General features: G+C 42.2%; 1 pseudogene; it reads right to left on the reverse strand.

The window, feature by feature from the left end:
* Nucleotides 1-7,330: 7,330 nt before the first annotated feature.
* LOC112074586 (growth arrest-specific protein 7-like) overlaps nt 7,331-19,229 on the reverse strand; it is a 44,326-nt pseudogene continuing 32,427 nt past the window's right edge.

The raw sequence follows: 19,229 nt of genomic DNA on the forward strand, positions 1-19,229 counted from the left end.
CTGTGAACCTGCTTTCATCTTGTGAAGAGCACAGGGCACCAGTTGCGAATTTGCCAATCTTGGTGTTCTCTGGCAAATGCCAAACGTCCTGCACGGTGTGGGCTGTAAGCACAACCCCACTGTGGACGTCGGGCCCTCATACCACCCTCATGGAGTCGTTTCTGACCGTTTGAGCAGACCAATGCACATTGTGGCCTGCTGGAGGTCATTTGTCAGGGCTCTGGCAGTGCTCCTCCTGCTCCTCCTTGCACAAAGGCAGAGGTAGCGGTCCTGCTGCTGGGTTGTTGCCATCCTACGGCCTCCTCCACGTCTCCTGATGTACTGGCCTGTCTCCTGGTAGCGCCTCCATGCTCTGGACACTACGCTGACAGACACAGCAAACTCTCTTGCCACAGCTCGCATTGATGTGACATCCTGGATGAGCTGCACTACCTGAGCCACTTGTGTGGTGTGTAGACTCCGTCTCATGCTACCACTAGAGTGAAAGCACCGCCAGCATTCAAAAGTTACCAAAACATCAGCCAGGAAGCATAGAACTGAGAAGTGGTCTGTGGTCACCACCTGCAGAACCACTCCTTTATTGGGGGTGTCTTGCTAATTGCCTATAATTTCCACCTGTTGTCTATTCCATTTGCACAACAGCATGTGAAATTTATTGTCAATCAGTGTTGCTTCCTAAGTGGACAGTTTGATTGCACAGAAGTGTGATTGACTTGGAGTTACATTGTGTTGTTTAAGTGTTCCCTTTATTTTTTTGAGCAGTGTARATTTTACCTGAACCACAAACACTTCCAAAAATAATAATATATCAATCATAATCGAGTATTTTGTCATATCAAAACAGCCGAAAGAAACTACCAGAGATAGTTTTAAAATAAAATGTATATCTATTTATTTATAATATTAATGCCAAAAACATTAACGGCAAACATTCATGAGTTATGTCCATGTAGAATCCTTGGAACTTTCAAGGTTTTAGAACCAGCTAGTAATGGAACACTCTATACAACATGTTTGCATCTGCATTGAACAGTAGAACTATATGTGTAATACTTACCGGATAGATACAAGACAACGCGATACTAAAATTCCATTATTCATTTCAACTGTACCCGCACTCCTGTGCACTGTGTGTGTATATACAGTATAGATAAACACACTGAGTGTACAAAACATTAGGAACACCTTGCTAACATTGAGTTGCATCCCATTTTGCCCTCAGAACAGATGTGTTACATTTGAGTCACTCTTTCTTCAAAACTTCCCATTTGTCGAAAACAACCCAAAATCAAATCAAATCAAATTTATTTATAAAGCCCTTCTTACATCAGCTGATACTTCTTACATCAATGTTCACCTTAAAAACCTCACTTTATAGTTCACATTTAGATAAAATATAATCTATACATTTGATTGCATTTTATGTATGTTGTATTACATAGCAGCAACGCAGTAGCTGTTAAATTTCCTAATTAACCTCTGTGTTAGTATTTCAGTTGGTCAACAATTTACTGAGTGTGTTTATACAGACATTCTAACAAAGACTTTCATGACTAAACCAAGATAGACCACAGCTTGTCGTTTCCAATGGGAACAAATGAGTCATAATGGGCAGAACAAGGAAGGAGGTGGGCAGAGCCAAGCACGCCCTAGCAATATCCTATTGGCGCATTCTAGAATATATCTGCATATTTCCGTTACGGAACGCCTACTCTGTGAAGTGCGCGTGTGCAATAACTCAATTCGCCTTTGCACTCCTTCTAAACAGCGCAATTTTTTTACACTTTTCAAAAGATTTAAGTCTACAAAACTTTGTCCACTCTGTTCATAATATATTATAGTTTTGGGAACAGAAAACTGTACTTCAGATCAAATGTTTAATCAATTAGAAAATGTGCAGGAATGTTGGCCAAAATCCATCTTGTTCCATCTTCTCCCACTGCCTGCCAGTGGGCTTCCTCTCACTACCAGTGAGTGGAAACGCCAAACGTATGCTTCACATTTATAAATCCAGTGAGATATCTGTCTCATTGTTCTATCTGTGATTATAAGGTCGTCACTAGTTACCACAGACACTCAACCAATCAGACGAGGGAGTGTGATGACGTGTATTCCGGCTTAAAAGGCCCACCTACCCGACCAATCAGAAGAGGGAGAGTGATGACGCGTATTCCGGCTCAGAAGGCCCACCTACCCGACCAATCAGAAGAGGGAGAGTGATGACGGTATTCCGGTTAGCGGGAAATGCCTCATATTTGAAATGGCATATTTTGAGTTCAAGTTTGACGACCAAATAACTAATGATCATTTCAAGACAACTGTGAGTTCTAAACGTTTCGTGACTTGAAATTCAGTTGGATGACTGTTCAAAACGTTTCTCCCCTGTCGGTGCTAGTTTTTTTCTCAGAGGTCTCAATTGTCTTGAATGCACTGATGTCTTGAAAAGTGCCATGTAAGTCCAATCAATTATTAGTATTATTAAATGCTTTGCCATCTTCCAAAGCTTGAAGATCATGCCTTTGTACAAAGACGGAAACTGGTACAAAATACCAAAAAGGTGGACTGCGAGGCTATGTTAAGTTAAACAAATGAATGACATATAGTAAGTGCCTAGGTGCCAAATAAAATAACAGTGTTGAAGTTTTTATCTTAAATCAGCCAAATTATCTGCCCAATTTTTTTAATATTTTTATATCTGTGAACATTTCTGTGAAGTTGTGTACATTTTACTTGTGGATTTTGAAAAAAACTAAATCTGAACTCAAGATGTGCCACTTTGTTTGTCTACATGCCATTTTAAAAACAACGCAGATATTGGAGTAAACCACTTTTTTAAAACAAGTAACTATGAGTAAGGGAAAAAAATCATGATTAGCTTGCAAGCTGAGTTTGAATAAGACATCCCATTAACACTTTGTATTTATAACGGTTGAATAAGACACCCGATTAACACTTACATTTATAACGGTTGAATAAGACATCCCATTAACACTTAGCATTTATAACGGTTGAATAAGACACCCGATTAACACTTAGCATTTATAACGGTTGAATAAGACACCCGTTAACACTTAGCATTTATAACGGTTGAATAAGACACCCGATTAACACTTAGCATTTATAACGGTTGAATAAGACATCCCATTAACACTTAGCATTTATAACGGTTGAATAAGACACCCATTAACACTTAGCTTTATAACGGTTGAATAAGACAACCCGATTAACACTTAGCATTTATAACGGTTGAATAAGACAGCCGATTAACACTTAGCATTTATAACGGTTGAATAAGACACCCAATAACACTTAGCATTTATAACGGTTGAATAGACACCCGATTAACACTTAGCATTTAAAGGGTTGAAAAAGACATCCATTAACACTTAGCAATATAGAACAGTTGGTTATTGATGAATCAACATATAAAAGAAATGCAAGCCGGTCGGCATACATGTCATCACACTCCCTCATCTGATTGGTCGAGTAGGCGGGCCTTCTGACTTTGTGGCTGTGGTAACTAGTGATGACCTAATTTTTCTGGAAGAGGAAAAAACACACGCAGCCTCAGAGACCGGGGCTTGTAGCCCACACAGTCCCTACAGGTGAAAACACACGCAGCCTCAGAGAGCGGGGCTTGTAGCCCACACAATCCCTACAGGTGAAACACACGCAGCCTCAGAGACCGGGCTTGTAGCCCACACAGTCCCTACAGGTGAAAAACACATGCAGCCTCAGAGACCGGGGCTTGTAGCCCACACAGTCCCTACAGGTGAAAACACACGCAGCCTCAGAGACCGGGCTTGTAGCCCACACAGTCCCTACAGGTGAAAACACACGCAGCCTCAGAGACCGGGGTTTGTAGCCCACACAGTCCCTACAGGTTGAAAACACACGCAGCCTCAGAGACCGGGGCTTGTAGCCCACACAGTCCCTACAGGTGAAAACACACGCAGCCTCAGAGACCGGGGCTTGTAGCCCACACAGTCCCTACAGGTGAAAACACACGCAGCCTCAGAGACCGGGGCTTGTAGCCCACACAGTCCCTACAGGTGAAAACACACGCAGCCTCAGAGACCGGGGCTTGTAGCCCACACAGTCCCTACAGATGAAAACACACATGCCGTTTGTTATGTTGGTAAAACATTCTTCTCACCTCAGTGTTCCCCAACTAATGAACAATGTCTGTCTACCATATAGAATCCTCTAGGTCAAAATAAACACTGTCTACCATATAGAACCCTCTCGGGCATAATGAACACTGTCTGTCTACCATATAGAATCCTCTAGGTCATAATGAACACTGTCTGTCTACCATATAGAATCTTCTAGGTCATAATGAACACTGTCTGTCTACCATATAGAATCCTCTAGGTCATAATGAACACTGTCTGTCTACCATATAGAATCCTCTAGGTCAGGGGTGTCAAACTCATTTCGCATCGTGGGCCACATACGGCCTAGGGAGATGTCAATGGGCCGGACCATTAAAATTATACCATACTCTGCTATAATAACCAAAATATCATGTCTTTCCTTTGTTTTGGTGTAAAGAAGCACAAGAACATTAGGAAAATATTGAAATTTAATGAACTATCCCTTTACAAAACATTTCATTAAACACCTCATATTTCCTTAGACAAATGTGCAATTTACTTTTATCATCACAAATATGCATTGCAACTGATCCCACTGATTGTACAAAGACAAAACTTTAATTGGTACTGAAAAATATTCCGTGGCAATAAAAATATCAATTGCCACGGAAAATGCAATAAATGACTTGACTCTCTGTTTCAATTGACTGTCTAAATCTGCCGATAGTTCCGAAATCCTCTCTGCTATAGTATTCCTCGTCAGGCTAATATGGCAAAAGCTTGTCGCTTCTCGGGACATACAAGTTCAGCCGCCTTCATCATGCATCGTTTAACAAAGTCACCGTCGGAATACGGCTTCGATGCTAATGCTATTTCGCTAGCAATTAGGTAGCTGGCTTTTACCGCTGCTTCACTGACTTCTCGCTCTGGATGAAAGTTGACTGCTGGTTCCTCAGACCCGCCAGCAATTCGTTAATCTTATCTCTTCTCAGTTGTCCTTGCAAGCCGTCATATTTTTCGCTGTGATGAGTCTCGTAGTGGCGTCGAATATTATATTCCTTCAATACCGAAACTTGTTGCAAACACACCAAGCACGAAGGTTTTCCGTGCATCTCTGTAAATAAATAGGACGGGTCCATTTTTCTTTGAAAATTCTACACTCCTTATCTACTTTTTTCCGTTTGGATAACGACATTTTGGCTAATGAGGGTGTAGTGGAGAGGTAGAGACCAAGGTATTAACAACGTCGTAACAAGCAGCAGATGGCGCATTGATACCGTCTGCTGTTTTCAGTCTGTCTCAGTGGATGCGGCTTGTCTTCTACTTGATGGAAAGAGTGCGCCCCTTAGCGGATAATCCATAAATTGCCAGCGAATTAAAATATTTAATTCCATTGTCTTTTATGCATTTTTTCCACTTTCAAATTATCCTGCGGGCCTGATCGAACCTCCTTGGGGGCCGGTTCCGGCCCGCGGGCCGTTATGTTTGACAACCCCTGCTCTTAGGTCATAATGAACACTGTCTGTCTACCATATAGAATCTTCTAGGTCCATAATAACACTGTCTGTCTACCATATAGAATCCTCTAGGTCATAATGAACACTGTCTGTCTACCATATAGAATCCTCTAGGTCATAATGAACACTGTCTGTCTACCATATAGAATCCTCTAGGTCATAATGAACACTGTCTGTCTACCATATAGAATCCTCTAGGTCATAATGAACACTGTCTTACCATATAGAATCCTCTAGGTCATAATGAACACTGTCTGTCTACCATATAGAATCCTCTAGGTCAAAAATGAAACACTGTCGTCTACCATATTGAAAACCTCTCGGTCATAATGAACACTGTCTGTCTACCATATAGAATCCTCTAGGTCATAATGAACCCTGTCTGTCTACCTATAGAATCCTCTAGGTCATAATGAACCCTGTCTGTCTACCATATAGAATCCTCTAGGTCATAATGAACACTGTCTGTCTACCATATAGAATCCTCTAGGTCATAATGAACCCTGTCTGTCTACCATATAGAATCCTCTAGGTCATAATGAACACTGTCTGTCTACCATATAGAATCTCTAGGTCATAATGAACACTGTCTGTCTACCATATAGAATCCTCACACCTGTCTGTCTACCATATAGAATCCTCTAGGTCATAATGAACACTGTCTGTCTACCATATAGAATCCTCTAGGTCATAATGAACACTGTCTGTCTACCATATAGAATCCTCTAGGTCATAATGAACACTCTGTCTACCATATGAATCTTCTAGGTCATAATGACACTGTCTGTCTACCATATAGAAACCTCTAGGTCATAATGAACACCTGTCTGTCTACCATATAGAATCCTCTAGGTCATAATGAACACTGTCTGTCTACCATATAGAATTCTCTAGGTCATAATGAACACTGTCTGTCTACCATATAGAACCTCTAGGTCATAATGAACCCTGTCTACCATATAGAATCTTCTAGGTCATAATGACACTGTCTGCTACCATATAAAACCTCTAGGTCTAAATAACCCTCTCTGTCTACCATATAGAATCCTCTAGGTCTAATGAACCCTGTCTGTCTACCATATAAATCCTCTAGGTCTAATGAACACTGTCTGTCTACCATATAGAATCCTCTAGGTCTAATGAACACTGTCTGTCTACCATATAGATCTTCTTAGTCTAATGACACTGTCTGTCTACCATATAGAATCCTCTAGGTCTAATGAACCCTGTCTGTCTACCATATAGAATCCTCTAGGTCTATGAACCCTGTCTGTCTACCATATAGAATCCTCTAGTCATAATGAACACTGTCTGTCTACCAATATAGAAATCTTCTAGGTCTAATGAACACTGTCTGTCTCCATATAGAATCCTCTAGGTCATAATGAACACCGTCTGTCTACCATATAGAATCCTCTAGGTCTAATGAACACTGTCTGTCTACCATATGAATCCTCTAGGTCTAATGAACACTGTCTGTCTACCATATGGATCCTCTAGTCATAATGAACACTGTCTGTCTACCATATAGAATCCTCTAGGTCATAATGAACACTGTCTGTCTACCATATAGAATCCTCTAGGTCTAATGACCCTGTCTGTCTACCATATAGAATCCTCTAGTCTAATGAACCCTGCTCTGTCTACCATATGGATCTCTAGTCATAATGAATACTGTCTACCATATAGAATCCTCTAGGTCATAATGAACACTGTCTTACCATATAGAATCCTCTAGGTCATAATGAACACTGTCTTTCTACATATAGAATCCTCTAGGTCTAATGAACACTGTCTGGTGGTGGTGCTCGCTCTCTCAAGAGCAGACAGTGTCTGTGGAACGAGTCATCCAGATTTCTCAGGATGTCCATAATATCTCAAAGTTGACATTGAAGCCCCCTAAAGATCCAGGCTTGTGGATCTACATGTGTGTGACCCCTGGGAACCAGGTTGTTTATATCTCAATGTCCACAGGCCTGATGTCTCCTGTCTTCTGCTCCTGGACCCAGAGCTCTCTGTCTCTAGCTGGTCCACACTCTGTAACAGCTGGTCCACTGGCTCCATCGTCTGCAAGGACACGTGGAAAAACAGTCAATACTCTGTGTGTGTGTGTGTGTGTGTGTGTGTGTGTGTGTGTGTGTGTGTGTGTGTGTGTGTGTGTGTGTGTGTGTGTGTGTGTGTGTGGTGCGCGCGCACCTGTGTGTGTGTGCAGCTCTGAAAAAATACACAAAACAAGGCATTGAGTGCTCTCTACTGGTATACAAGGTGGTGCTTGACTTACACTCTGGTTAAACATGTCCGTCTCATGCCGTAAGGTGGTGTACTGACACAGATGCTGTCGTATCATCCCCACCCTCTCTACCTCCAGCCTCTCCAGCTCCTGAAGGACAGAAAGGATTGAAGGGAAGGTTTTTGGATTACGTGATTCAGATGAATCCTTTCTGTAGTTTGCCAGACTCACCGATAGCCAGCCTCACTGTTSCTGAAGATGGCTGGAGTAGAAACAGACTAGCACCCAGGCTACCAAAGCAATACGCTACATACAGATTCACCATCAGTGAAAAGGAGGAAATACAGATGAGTCTTACCAGGCTTGTGGTCACCATCTCCTCAAACCATTTGGACTGCGACTGGTTGTAAAGGTCGACACAGCGCATCAGGTCGTCTCCTGGTAGACAGAAAATACTGTTTTTTCCAAGGTTATCTATGCTTAGGACACTGGCTGCACCTTTCTTTCCTCCGGGTTTATGAAGCTTGAAATGGTTGTTATYTAACTTCTCCAGCAGGGGGAGTCAAAGTCCAAAAATTAATTTACAAAAGCAACAACATTTGACATTTTACATGTACATTTAAAGTCAATTAGGAGACYCTCATATTCAGAGTAACTTACAATTATTGCATTCATCTTAAGATATCTAGGTGAGATACATCACAATCGTATCAACTACATTTARCAAAAACAAAGTACACTACAGGACCAAAAGTATGTGGACATCTGCTCGTTGAACATCTCATTCCAAAATCATGGGCATTATTATGTAGTTGGTCCCCCCTTTGCTGCTATAACAGCCTTCACTCTTCTGGGAAGGCTTTCCACTAGATGTTGGAACATTGCTGCAGGGACTTGCTTCCATTCAGCAACAACAGCATTAGTGAGGTCGGGCACTGATATTGGGCGATTAAGCCTGGCTCACAGTCGGTGTTCCAATTCATCACAAAAGTGTTCGATGGGGTTGAGGCCAGGGCTCTGTGTAGGCCAGTCAAGTTCTTCCACACCGATCTCGACAAACGATTTCTAMACGGGCCTTGCTTTTTGCACGGGGGTATTGTCATGCTYAAACAGGAAAGGGCCTTCCACAAACTGTTCCCACAAAGTTGGAAGCACAGAWTGMTCTAGAATGTCATTGTATGATGTAGCATTAAGATTTCCCTTCACTGGAACTAAGGAGCCTAGCCCAAACCATAAAAAACAGCCCCAGACCATTATTGATCCTCCAACAGATTTTACAGTTGGCACTTTGCATTCGGGCAGGTATTGTTCTCCTAGCATCCGCCAAACCCAGATTAGTCCGTCAGCCTGCCAGATGGTGAAGTATGATTCATCACTCCAGAGAACGCGTTTCCACTGGTCCAGAGACCAATGGTGGCGATCTTTACACCACTACAGCTAAAGCTTGGCATTGCGTATGGTGATCTTAGGCTTGTGAGTGGCTGCTCGGCCATGGCTCGGCCACGGCCATTGTGTGTGGCTGCTCGGCCATGGCTCGGCCACGGCCATTGTGTGTGGCTGCTCGGCCATGGCTCGGCCACGGCCATTGTGTGTGGCTGCTCGGCATATTGTGCTGACGTTGCTCTTCCAGAGGCAGTTTGGAACTGGGTAGTGAGTGTTGCAACCGAGGACAGATTATTTTTAGGCGCTACGCGCTTCAGCACTCGGCGCTCCCATTCTGTGAGCTTGTGTGGCATACCACTTTGCGGCTAAGCCGTTGTTGCTCTCATAATGTTCCCAACTTCACAATAAGCACTTACAGTTGACCGGGAAAGCTCTAGCAGGGCAGACATTTTTATAATAACTAAGTGGATAACTAAGTGGATAACTAAATTGATAACTAAAGTGATAACTAAATGGATAACTAAATGGATAACTAAGTGGATAACTAAGTGGATAATTAAGTGGATAATTAAGTGGATAACTATGTGGATAACTAATGGATAACTAAGTGGATACTAAGTGGATAATTAAGTGGATAATTAAGTGGATAACTATGTGATATATGTGGCTAATAATGGAAAAACTAAGGGATAACTAAATAGATAACTAAATAGATAATTAAATAGAAACTAAATGGATAACTAAGTGGATAACTAAGTGGATAACTATGTGGTAACTAAATAGATAATTATGATAACTATGTGGATAACTAAATGGATAACTAAGTGGATAATATAAGTGGATAATAATGGATAACTATGTGGTAACTTGATGGATTAAACTAATAGTATATTAAATAGATCATTAAGGTGGATAATATGTGGATAACTAAATAGATAATTAATAGATAACTAAGTGATAACTAAATAGATAATTAGAATAGATAATTAAAGTGTAATAGGGATAACTAAATAGATAAAATAGATAACTAAGTGGATAATATTTTAAATAGATAATTAAGTGGATAACTAGTGCGATCATAACTAAATATGATAACTTAAATGAGATAACTTAAGTGGATAACTAAAATAATTAAATAATAATTAAGTGAGATACTAAGTGAGAAACCGTAAATAATAATTAAAAGTACAATGATAACAATGATAACTAATAGGATCATAATTAATAATATAATAATCAGTGATAACTATGTGGATTAACTATGTGGATAACTAAATAGAAACTTAAATAGATAACTAAATAGATTAACTAAATGGATAAAGTGGTGTGCGTGTGTGGTGTCACTGTATGTGGTGGAGTGTGTGCATGCACTGTTAGCTGTTTTTGTAATTTTATCACTAACTTCCTCTATTAATCAACAGTATGATACTGTATACACTYAATACAGTAGATTACTGTAGAATGCACAGTAAAATACTGTAAATGTGTTTTACARGATTAATTATGATGCATTGTGGAAAAATGTTTGAGGATGGGGAAAGAGTCTCTGGCTCATTAACCAATTTTAAGGCGTGCCTTTTAAGAGGCACCCATGAGTGAGAATACTGTACCCCAGCAGAATACGGTAATATACCGTATTTTAGGAATTTGACAAATCTTGTCCTGAAACTCTACAGTAATTTACTGGCCAATTGCTGTAATTCAGAATACAGTACCATACTGCATTTTTGGAGCGCACAAAAAATGTGAATACTTGTGGGTGCATGGTATTGTTGTTTCTCACTCATTAACATATTTGAGGCGTGCCTTGTAAGTGGCTATATTTCTTGCACCCATTAGTGATATTTCTTGCACTAATTTAAGTGATATGTGGTAGTGGTTCCCTAACAATTACATTTATTTAGGGAACAGATCAGAGTGGATGCKAGTTTAAAACKTTTAATGGTTGAGTGTTTAGCCATGTCCTTTTGATCTGTTCTGCCKAGTAGTCACTGTCAGTTTAGAAGCTTTGTTAAGGCCTAAAGTGCAAGTGATATGAAACACCTAATATCACTTGGTATWGTTAATATACAGTATAATTCCATTTTTACTATTAGCAATTGCTGATGTTATTTTCAATACAGTCCAACAATAAAGTACTGTATTTGSTGTTTGCTATATATTCACTGCAGCTTACTGTAAATTATGGTGCATTGTGGAGAAAAAATAGTGGGAGGAGAAAGAATCGGTGGCTCAATAACATATTTTAATTGCATGCCTTATAAATGGCTATACGGTACACCTATTAGTAATATTCCGGTACCAATTTAAGGGATATATAGTAGTAGTTCCCTAACAATTAAATGTATAAAGGGAACAGATCAGAGTCGTAGCAGGTCTTAGACCAGTGGGAGGGAGATTTTTGGAATGAGTGGATTCCTGCTTTTTTACAGACCCATACGTTGTGTCAAGCTGGGTAAAGGACAAACTGGGAATGGTTACATCTGGGAAAGTTTTGAGAAGTGGAATCATTTAGATTTTTTTGTGCATCCTCCACCCAGAGGAAGTGGGCGCTTGGCGTCACACAGCTCAACATGTGGCATGCTTTCCTCTCTGGAACAGGTCGCCGCTTAAATCCTGTGATCTGTGAGGTAGCGTTGAGTGTAGAGATGGATCAAATGAATGGATCAAGTGTTTGTGACACCTGCCATTTTGGTGAGACGTAGACCCGGTGGCAATGGCGAGACTGAGAATACCCCGTCTGTCTTGTTAAGCTTTTGGCACAGAGTTTCTAGCTGTTAAGGTCAGGTTAGGTTATGTTTGCTATTCTATGTTACGAACAKGCTACAGTGCTTTAGGTGCCAAGGATTCGGARATGTTGCAGCACTGTGTAGAAGGGAGATCCCACAATGTGAGAAATGTGCAGGAGGGCATGGTCAGAGGGAGTGTACAGTTGCTATAGAGAAAGCACTGCGTTTCAACTGTGGGGGGTGGCCATGCAACGTGGGATCTGAAGTGCCCTATGAGAGAGAGACACGTTGAGATTGCCACAGTTCGAGTTGGGGCAGAAAGTTTCCTATGCTGAGGCAGTGAAGAGAGTAGAGGATAGCCCAAGGGTGAGTTATTTGACTGGGAGACCCCCCAGTGAGTAGGCCTGAAGAGAGAGAGCTCCAGAGAGGATGACCTTTATAAAGGTTGGATTTCTTGCGTTTTATAGCCATGGTGATCAACTGCACTGCACTGATGGAGCGGAATTCACAGAAGATGCTGGGTTGGCGCCCCCCCTTGGTTTGTGCTGTGGTGGAGATCTTTGTGGGCTATACTCGGCCTTGTCTCAGGATTGTAAGTTGGTGGTTGAAGATATCCCTCTAGTGGTGTGGGGGCTGTGCTTTGGCAAAGTGGGTGGGGTTATATCCTTCCTGTTTGGCCCTGTCCGGGGGTTTCTTCTGATGGGGCCACAGTGTCTCCTGACCCCTCCTGTCTCAGCCTCCAGTATTTATGCTGCAGTAGTTTATGTGTCGGGGGGCTAGGGTCAGTTGGTTATACCTGGAGTACTTCTCCTATCTTATCCAGTGTCCTGTGTGAATTTAAGTATGCTCTCTCTAATTCTCTCGTTCTCTCTTTCTTTCTCTCTCTCGGAGAACCTGAGCCCTAGGACCATACGTCACGGCAAACCGGGCATGATGACTCCTTGCTGTCCCCAGTCCGCCTGGCCTTGCTGCTATTCCAGTTTCAGCTGTTCTCCTGTGGTTATGGAACCCCTACCTGTCCCAACCTGCTGTTTCAACTCTTAATGATCGGCTATGAAAAGCCAACTGATATTTATTCCTGATTATTATTTGACCATGCTTGTCATTATGAACATTTTGAAAATCTTGGCTCTCTCTAATTCTCTCCTTCTCTCTTTCTTTCTCTCTCTCGGAGGACCTGAGCCCTAGGACCATACGTCACGGCAAACCGGGCATGATGACTCCTTGCTGTCCCCAGTCCGCCTGGCCTTGCGCTATTCCAGTTTCAGCTGTTCTGCCTGCGGTTATGGAACCCCTACCTGTCCCAGACCTGCTGTTTTCAACTCTAATGATCGGCTATGAAAAGCCAACTGATATTTATTCCTGATTATTATTTGACCATGCTTGTCATTTATGAACATTTTGAAAATCTTGGCTCTCTCTAATTCTCTCTTTCTTTCTCTCTCTCGGAGGACCTGAGCCCTAGGACCATACGTCACGGCAAACCGGGATGATGACTCCTTGCTGTCCCCAGTCCGCCTGGCCTTGCTGCTATTCCAGTTTCAGCTGTTCTGCCTGCGGTTATGGAACCGCCACCTGTCCCAGACCTGCTATTTTCAACTCTTAATGATCGGCTATGAAAAGCCAACTGAAAATTATTCATGATTATTATTTGACCATGCTTGTCACTTATGAATATTTTGAACATCTTGGCATAGTCTGTTATAATCTCCACCCGGCACAGCCAGAAGAGGACTGGCCACCCCTCATAGCCTGGTTCCTCTCTAGGTTTCTTCCTAGGTTTTGGCCTTTCTAGGGAGTTTTTCCTAGCCACCGTGCTCTACACCTGCATTGCTTGCTGTTTGGGGTTTTAGGCTGGGGTTCTGTACAGCACTTCGAGATATTAGCTGATGTACGAAGGGCTATATAAAATAAACTTGATTTGAAACTTGATTTGAAGATAGATGTGGTAGTTGCAGCAACAGAGAAGTATTTTGGGGAGATTTTAGTACAGAAGATAAGTAAGTATTGAGAGAAAAAGGATTCTATCCTCCCAGGCCGACGGCCTAGTGTAGGATCTTTTAGGCCAAAGTAGGGGACGGGGTGGCTGGATTTTGGGGCATAGTGTATAGGTGCAGGGTTAGATAGTGTGTCATTCTCCCATTCCCCTTAACCCAGTTTTTTTTTTTGTGACCAAAATGTGCAATTTATACTCCGACCTGCGAAAGGCAGCAAACACAGCGTCTAGTCTGCCGCGAAAGCCACACAAAGAAGAATAAGTAGTAGTGGTAGTAGTAGTGTAGTATGTAGTGTAGTGATGGTAGTAGTAGTGGTAGTGGTAGTAGTGGTAGTAGTAGTAGTGGTAGTAGTAGTAGTGGTGGTAGTGTAGTAGTAGTAGTGGTAGTGGTGTAGTAGTGTAGTAGGGTAGTAGTAGTAGTGTAGTGTGGTAGTAGTGTAGTAGTGGATTAGTAGTAGTAGTGGTAGTGGTAGTAGTGGTAGTGGTAAGTGGTGTGTAGTGGTAGTAGTGGTAGTGGTAGTAGTGGTAGTGGTAGTAGTGGTAGTAGTAGTAGTGGTAGTAGGTAGTAGTAGAGTAGTGGTAGTAGTGGTGGTAGTGTGGTATTAGTAGTTAGTAGTAGTAGTGGTGAGTAGTAGTAGTAGTAGTGGTAGTAGTGTGGTAGTGGGTGTATTAGTAGTAGTAGTAGTAGTGGTAGTAGTTAGTGGTAGCAGCAGCAGCAGCGGGTCTTAAACCTTTTAATGGTTGAATATTTACCCACGTAAATATTCTGTTCTGCTCTGTAATCACTGCCAGTTTGAAAGGCTTTGTTTTGGCCTTTAGAAGTGCAAGTGATATTAAACACCTAAGTATTGATTAATATGCTGTAATATGTAAATGCCTGCAGCCAACCTGCTTGCATTGATCCCATAAAATAATGTAAAATACCAACATGATTACAGTAGCATTTAATTTATACAGTATTGTACTGTGTCACTGCTCTGCATTTTACAGTAACAGCAAGTTACTGTGAATATTACAAGAACGTATTTTGCACTTGCCAGAGATGTAAAAGGTATTTTGTTATAAATACAGGATATTTTGTAGACCAATGTACCCTTAACTTACAAAAACATTCCCAGTAACAGTTACAGAAACGTTTTACTTGCTATTATTGTGATGTGTGTTTTTTTAATCAATTTTAGATGAGTSCACTGACTGTAAGCCGCTCTGGACAAGAGCATCTGCTAAATTACCAACATCTAAATGTTAAAAATGAGCATTTGCAAAACACACTGCCTGGATATTATTCTTAATCTATTCGTATTTTGATTAAATGCGTCTCTTGTTTGGGGGCATTTGAATAATACCCAGCAGTGTGCTTTGCAAGTCTTTGAGACCACAAAATCTACCAAAATAGCACTGCTAATAGCTCAACATTCAAAATGCTGTGATAAAAATGATAATAAAAGACATTAAATTATTCAAAAAGGAAAGTTCATTGTAATTTCTACACACTTTCTACCTGGTTTAAGTCGTTTAAATTCAGAGTAAACATTTATGTTTTAAATATATTTAATATTTTATTTACTCATACACAAATAGCAAAACCTCCCGCGACCCACCATTTGAGAATRGTTGGTTCAGAGTGTCTGTTTATCATGTCATAAACAACTTTTTGTTTGAAGTTAGCTAGCTATACCCTAGTCTCGCTTGGTCAGATTTGTGCTAGAATAACCTGTAATCTGCACAGATAAAACCCTCAAGACTCCCAGATGGGGACGAAACAAGTGACACCAATATCAGTTATAACAAACATACAAGTCTTTGACCTCACTGGCTAACCCCACAGTGACCCTTTGATAACCTTTGGTTTGACCTTTGACCCGGCTCTGACCTGCTTGTGTAGATTTCCGCTGAGCCTTCTTGATGTCTTCCTCGATCTTGTTGCTTAGTTTGATCTCTAGCTGCTGGGTCTTCACCTCCAGGTCCTTCTGTCTGTCCACTAGAGCCTTACGGGCCTACAGAGATACATGCAGATCTTCAAATCAAATCACATGTTATTTGTCACATACACATGGTTAGCAGATGTTTAATGCGAGTGTAGCGAAATGCTTGCGCTTCTAGTTCCAACAGTGCAGTAATATCTAACAAGTTATCTAACAATTCCCAACAACTACCTAATACACACAAATCTAAAGGGATGGAATAAGAATATGTACATATAAATATATGGATGAGAGATGACCGAGCGGTAAAGGCAAGATGCAAACGATGGTATAAGATACATGGTATAAGATACATGGTATAAGATACAGTATATACTGTACATATGAGATGAGTAATGTACGATATGTAAACATTATTAAACATTATTTAAAATGACTAGTGATCCATTTATTAAAGTGGCCAGTGATTTGAGTCTCTATGTAGGCAGCAGCCTCTGCGAGTTAGTGATGGCTGTTTAGCAGTCTGATGGCCTTGAGATAGAAGCTGTTTTTCAGTCTCTCGGTCCCAGCTTTGATGCACCTGTACTGACCTCGCCTTCTGAATGATAGCGGAGTGAACAGGTAGTGGCTCGGGTGGTTGTTGTCCTTGATGATCTTTTTGGCCTTCCTGTGACATCAGGTGCTGTAGGTGTCCTGGAGGGCAGGTAGTTTGCCCCCGGTGATGCGTTGTGCAGACRGCACCACCCTCTGGAGAGCCTTGCTGTTGAGGGCGGTGCAGTTGCCGTACCAGGCGGTGATGCAGCCCGACAGGATGCTCTCAATTGTGCATCTGTAAAAGTTTGTCAGGGTTTTAGATGACAAGCCACACTGTCGGTGTGGGTGGACCATTTCAGTTTGTCTCTGATGTGTACGCCGAGGAACTTAAACCTTTCCACCTTCTCCACTACTGTCCTGTCAATGTGGATAGGGGGTTGCTCCCTCTGCTGTTTCCTGAAGTCCACGATCATCTCCTTTGTTTTTTTGACGTTGAGTGAGAGGTTGTTTTCCTGACACTACACTCCGGCTGTCTCGTCGTTGTTGGTAATCAAGCCCACTACTGTTGTTTCGTCTGCAAACTTGATGATTGAGTTGGAGGCGTACATGGCCACGCAGTCATGGGTGAACAAGGAGTACAAGAGTTGACTGAGCATGCACCCTTGTGGGGCCCCAGTGTTGAGGGTCAGCGAAGTGGAGATTGTTTCCTACCTTCACCACCTCGGGGCGGCCCGTCAGAAAGTCCAGGACCCAATTGCACAGGGCGGGGTTGAGACCCAGGGCCTCCAGCTTGATGATGAGCTTGGAGGGTACTATGGTGTTGAATGCTGAGCTGTAGACAATGAACAGCATTCTTACATAGGTATTCGTCTTGTCCAGATGGGATAGGGCAGTGTGCAGTGTGATGGCGACTGCATCGTCTGTGGACCGGTTCGGGCAGTATGCAAACTGAAGTAGGTCTAGAGTGGCAGGTAAGGTGGAGGTGATATGACCCTTGACTAGTCTTTCAAAGCACTTCTTTGGCTGTCATAAGGTGTTATGAAGGCTTATAACTGCTGAGTCTTCTCCTCCAGGTCCTTCTGTCTGTCTGCTAGAGCCTTACGAGCCTACAGATGCATTCCAATGTTATACAGGCTGGCATAAGGTTGTTATAAGCTGTTATGAATGCTTATAGGAAAGTAAATGGGGACATACTTCAGGGTATTGCAGTAGGCTATTACTTTCTATTAGCCACTTGTGTGAAATGTGTGATGAATGTCTAGATGACTAACCGTAACCCTAGATGACTGATGGTGAGGAGATGACAGGTCTGTGATGAATGTCTAGATGACTAACCGTAACCCTAGATGACTGATGGTGAGGAGATGACAGTAGAAGCTGAAGCGATCGGTCCAATCATTATTTATAGAACAAGGAAGTGGTAGTGTGTGGGTGTGTGTTGACAGGAAACGGTCCTATACTTAGGGGGCAGTTGTAGAATTTTAATCACGTCTGAGAAGATTCCTGAAATTCTACAGCTGCCAAGTGCAAGGACAGTTAATATTACGTTGAGTTCTGTATGTTTTATGAGTGTGTGTTTGTGCCTCTGTGTGCATGTCTCTGTGTGTGTGTTTTGTGTGTGTGTGTGTGTGTGTTTGTTGCGTCTCACTGCGTCAGGATGCGTACCTTCTCCACGGCTGAGTGTCGTCCAACCAGCTGTTTCCGTAGTTCTGAGATGTGATGATTGAACCTCTTCATGTCCTTCTTAAAGTTATCTCTGAACGTCAACAGAGGCTTCTCCACCTCACTCTGGAGCTGAAAGAGTTCAATCACACAAGTTTAAAGGCAGACCTGTTTGGAAGGCCTATGCGTGAAGTTTTTTCCTGGTCAAGTCACATGGTTAGCAAAAACAGCTGGCCTTTCCTATAAATAGATAATAAATAATGATATATTGTGATGACATTTGTTTTGTTTTTGTCTTGTTATTTATGCCTGTATCTCATATCCTCACACAGCAAATGGGTCAGTGTTCCCTACAATGTAAAACCCAATGTGTTGTCATTACTCAAAACTGTCATTACTACTGCACTTAAGATACACTAAGTGGCCAGTTTATTAGCTACACCCATCTAGTACCGGGTCGGACCCTCCTTTGCCTCCAGAACAGCCTGAACTCCTCGGGGCATTGAAACATTGCTCAATTGGTATCAAGGGACCTAACGTGTGCCAGGAAAACATTCCCCACACCATTACACCACTGCCACCAGCTTGTACCGTTGACACCAGGCAGGATAGGGCCATGGACTCTTGGCCCCATCCACTACTCAATTGTCCAGTGTTGGTGATCGTGTTGCCACTGGAGCCGCTTCTTCTTGTTTTAAGCTGATAGGAGTGGAACCCAGTCGTCTGCTGCAATAGCCCATCCGTGACAAGGACTGACGAGTTGTGCGTTACGAGATGCCGTTCTGCACACCACTGTTGTACTGCGCCGTTATTTCTTCTTCTTAGCTTACACGATTCTTGCCATTCTCCTTCGACCTCTCATCAACGAGCTGTTTTCAACCACAGGACCGCAGCTGACTGGATGTTATTTGTTTGTCGCACCATTCTCGGTAAACCCTAGACACTGTCGTGCGCTAAAAGCCCAGGAGACTGGCCATTTCTGAGGTACTGGAACCGGTGCGCCTGGCACTGACGATCGTACCACGCTCAAAGTTGCTTAGGTCACTAGTTTTGTCCATTCTAACATTCAATGGAATAGTAACTGAATGCCTCGATGCCTGTCTGCCTGCTTTATATAGCAAGCCACGTGACTCACTGTCTGTAGGAGTGGGTGGTG

The sequence above is a fragment of the Salvelinus sp. IW2-2015 genome, unplaced genomic scaffold, assembly GCF_002910315.2.
Source record: "Salvelinus sp. IW2-2015 unplaced genomic scaffold, ASM291031v2 Un_scaffold2699, whole genome shotgun sequence".
Lineage (NCBI taxonomy): Eukaryota > Metazoa > Chordata > Actinopteri > Salmoniformes > Salmonidae > Salvelinus > Salvelinus sp. IW2-2015.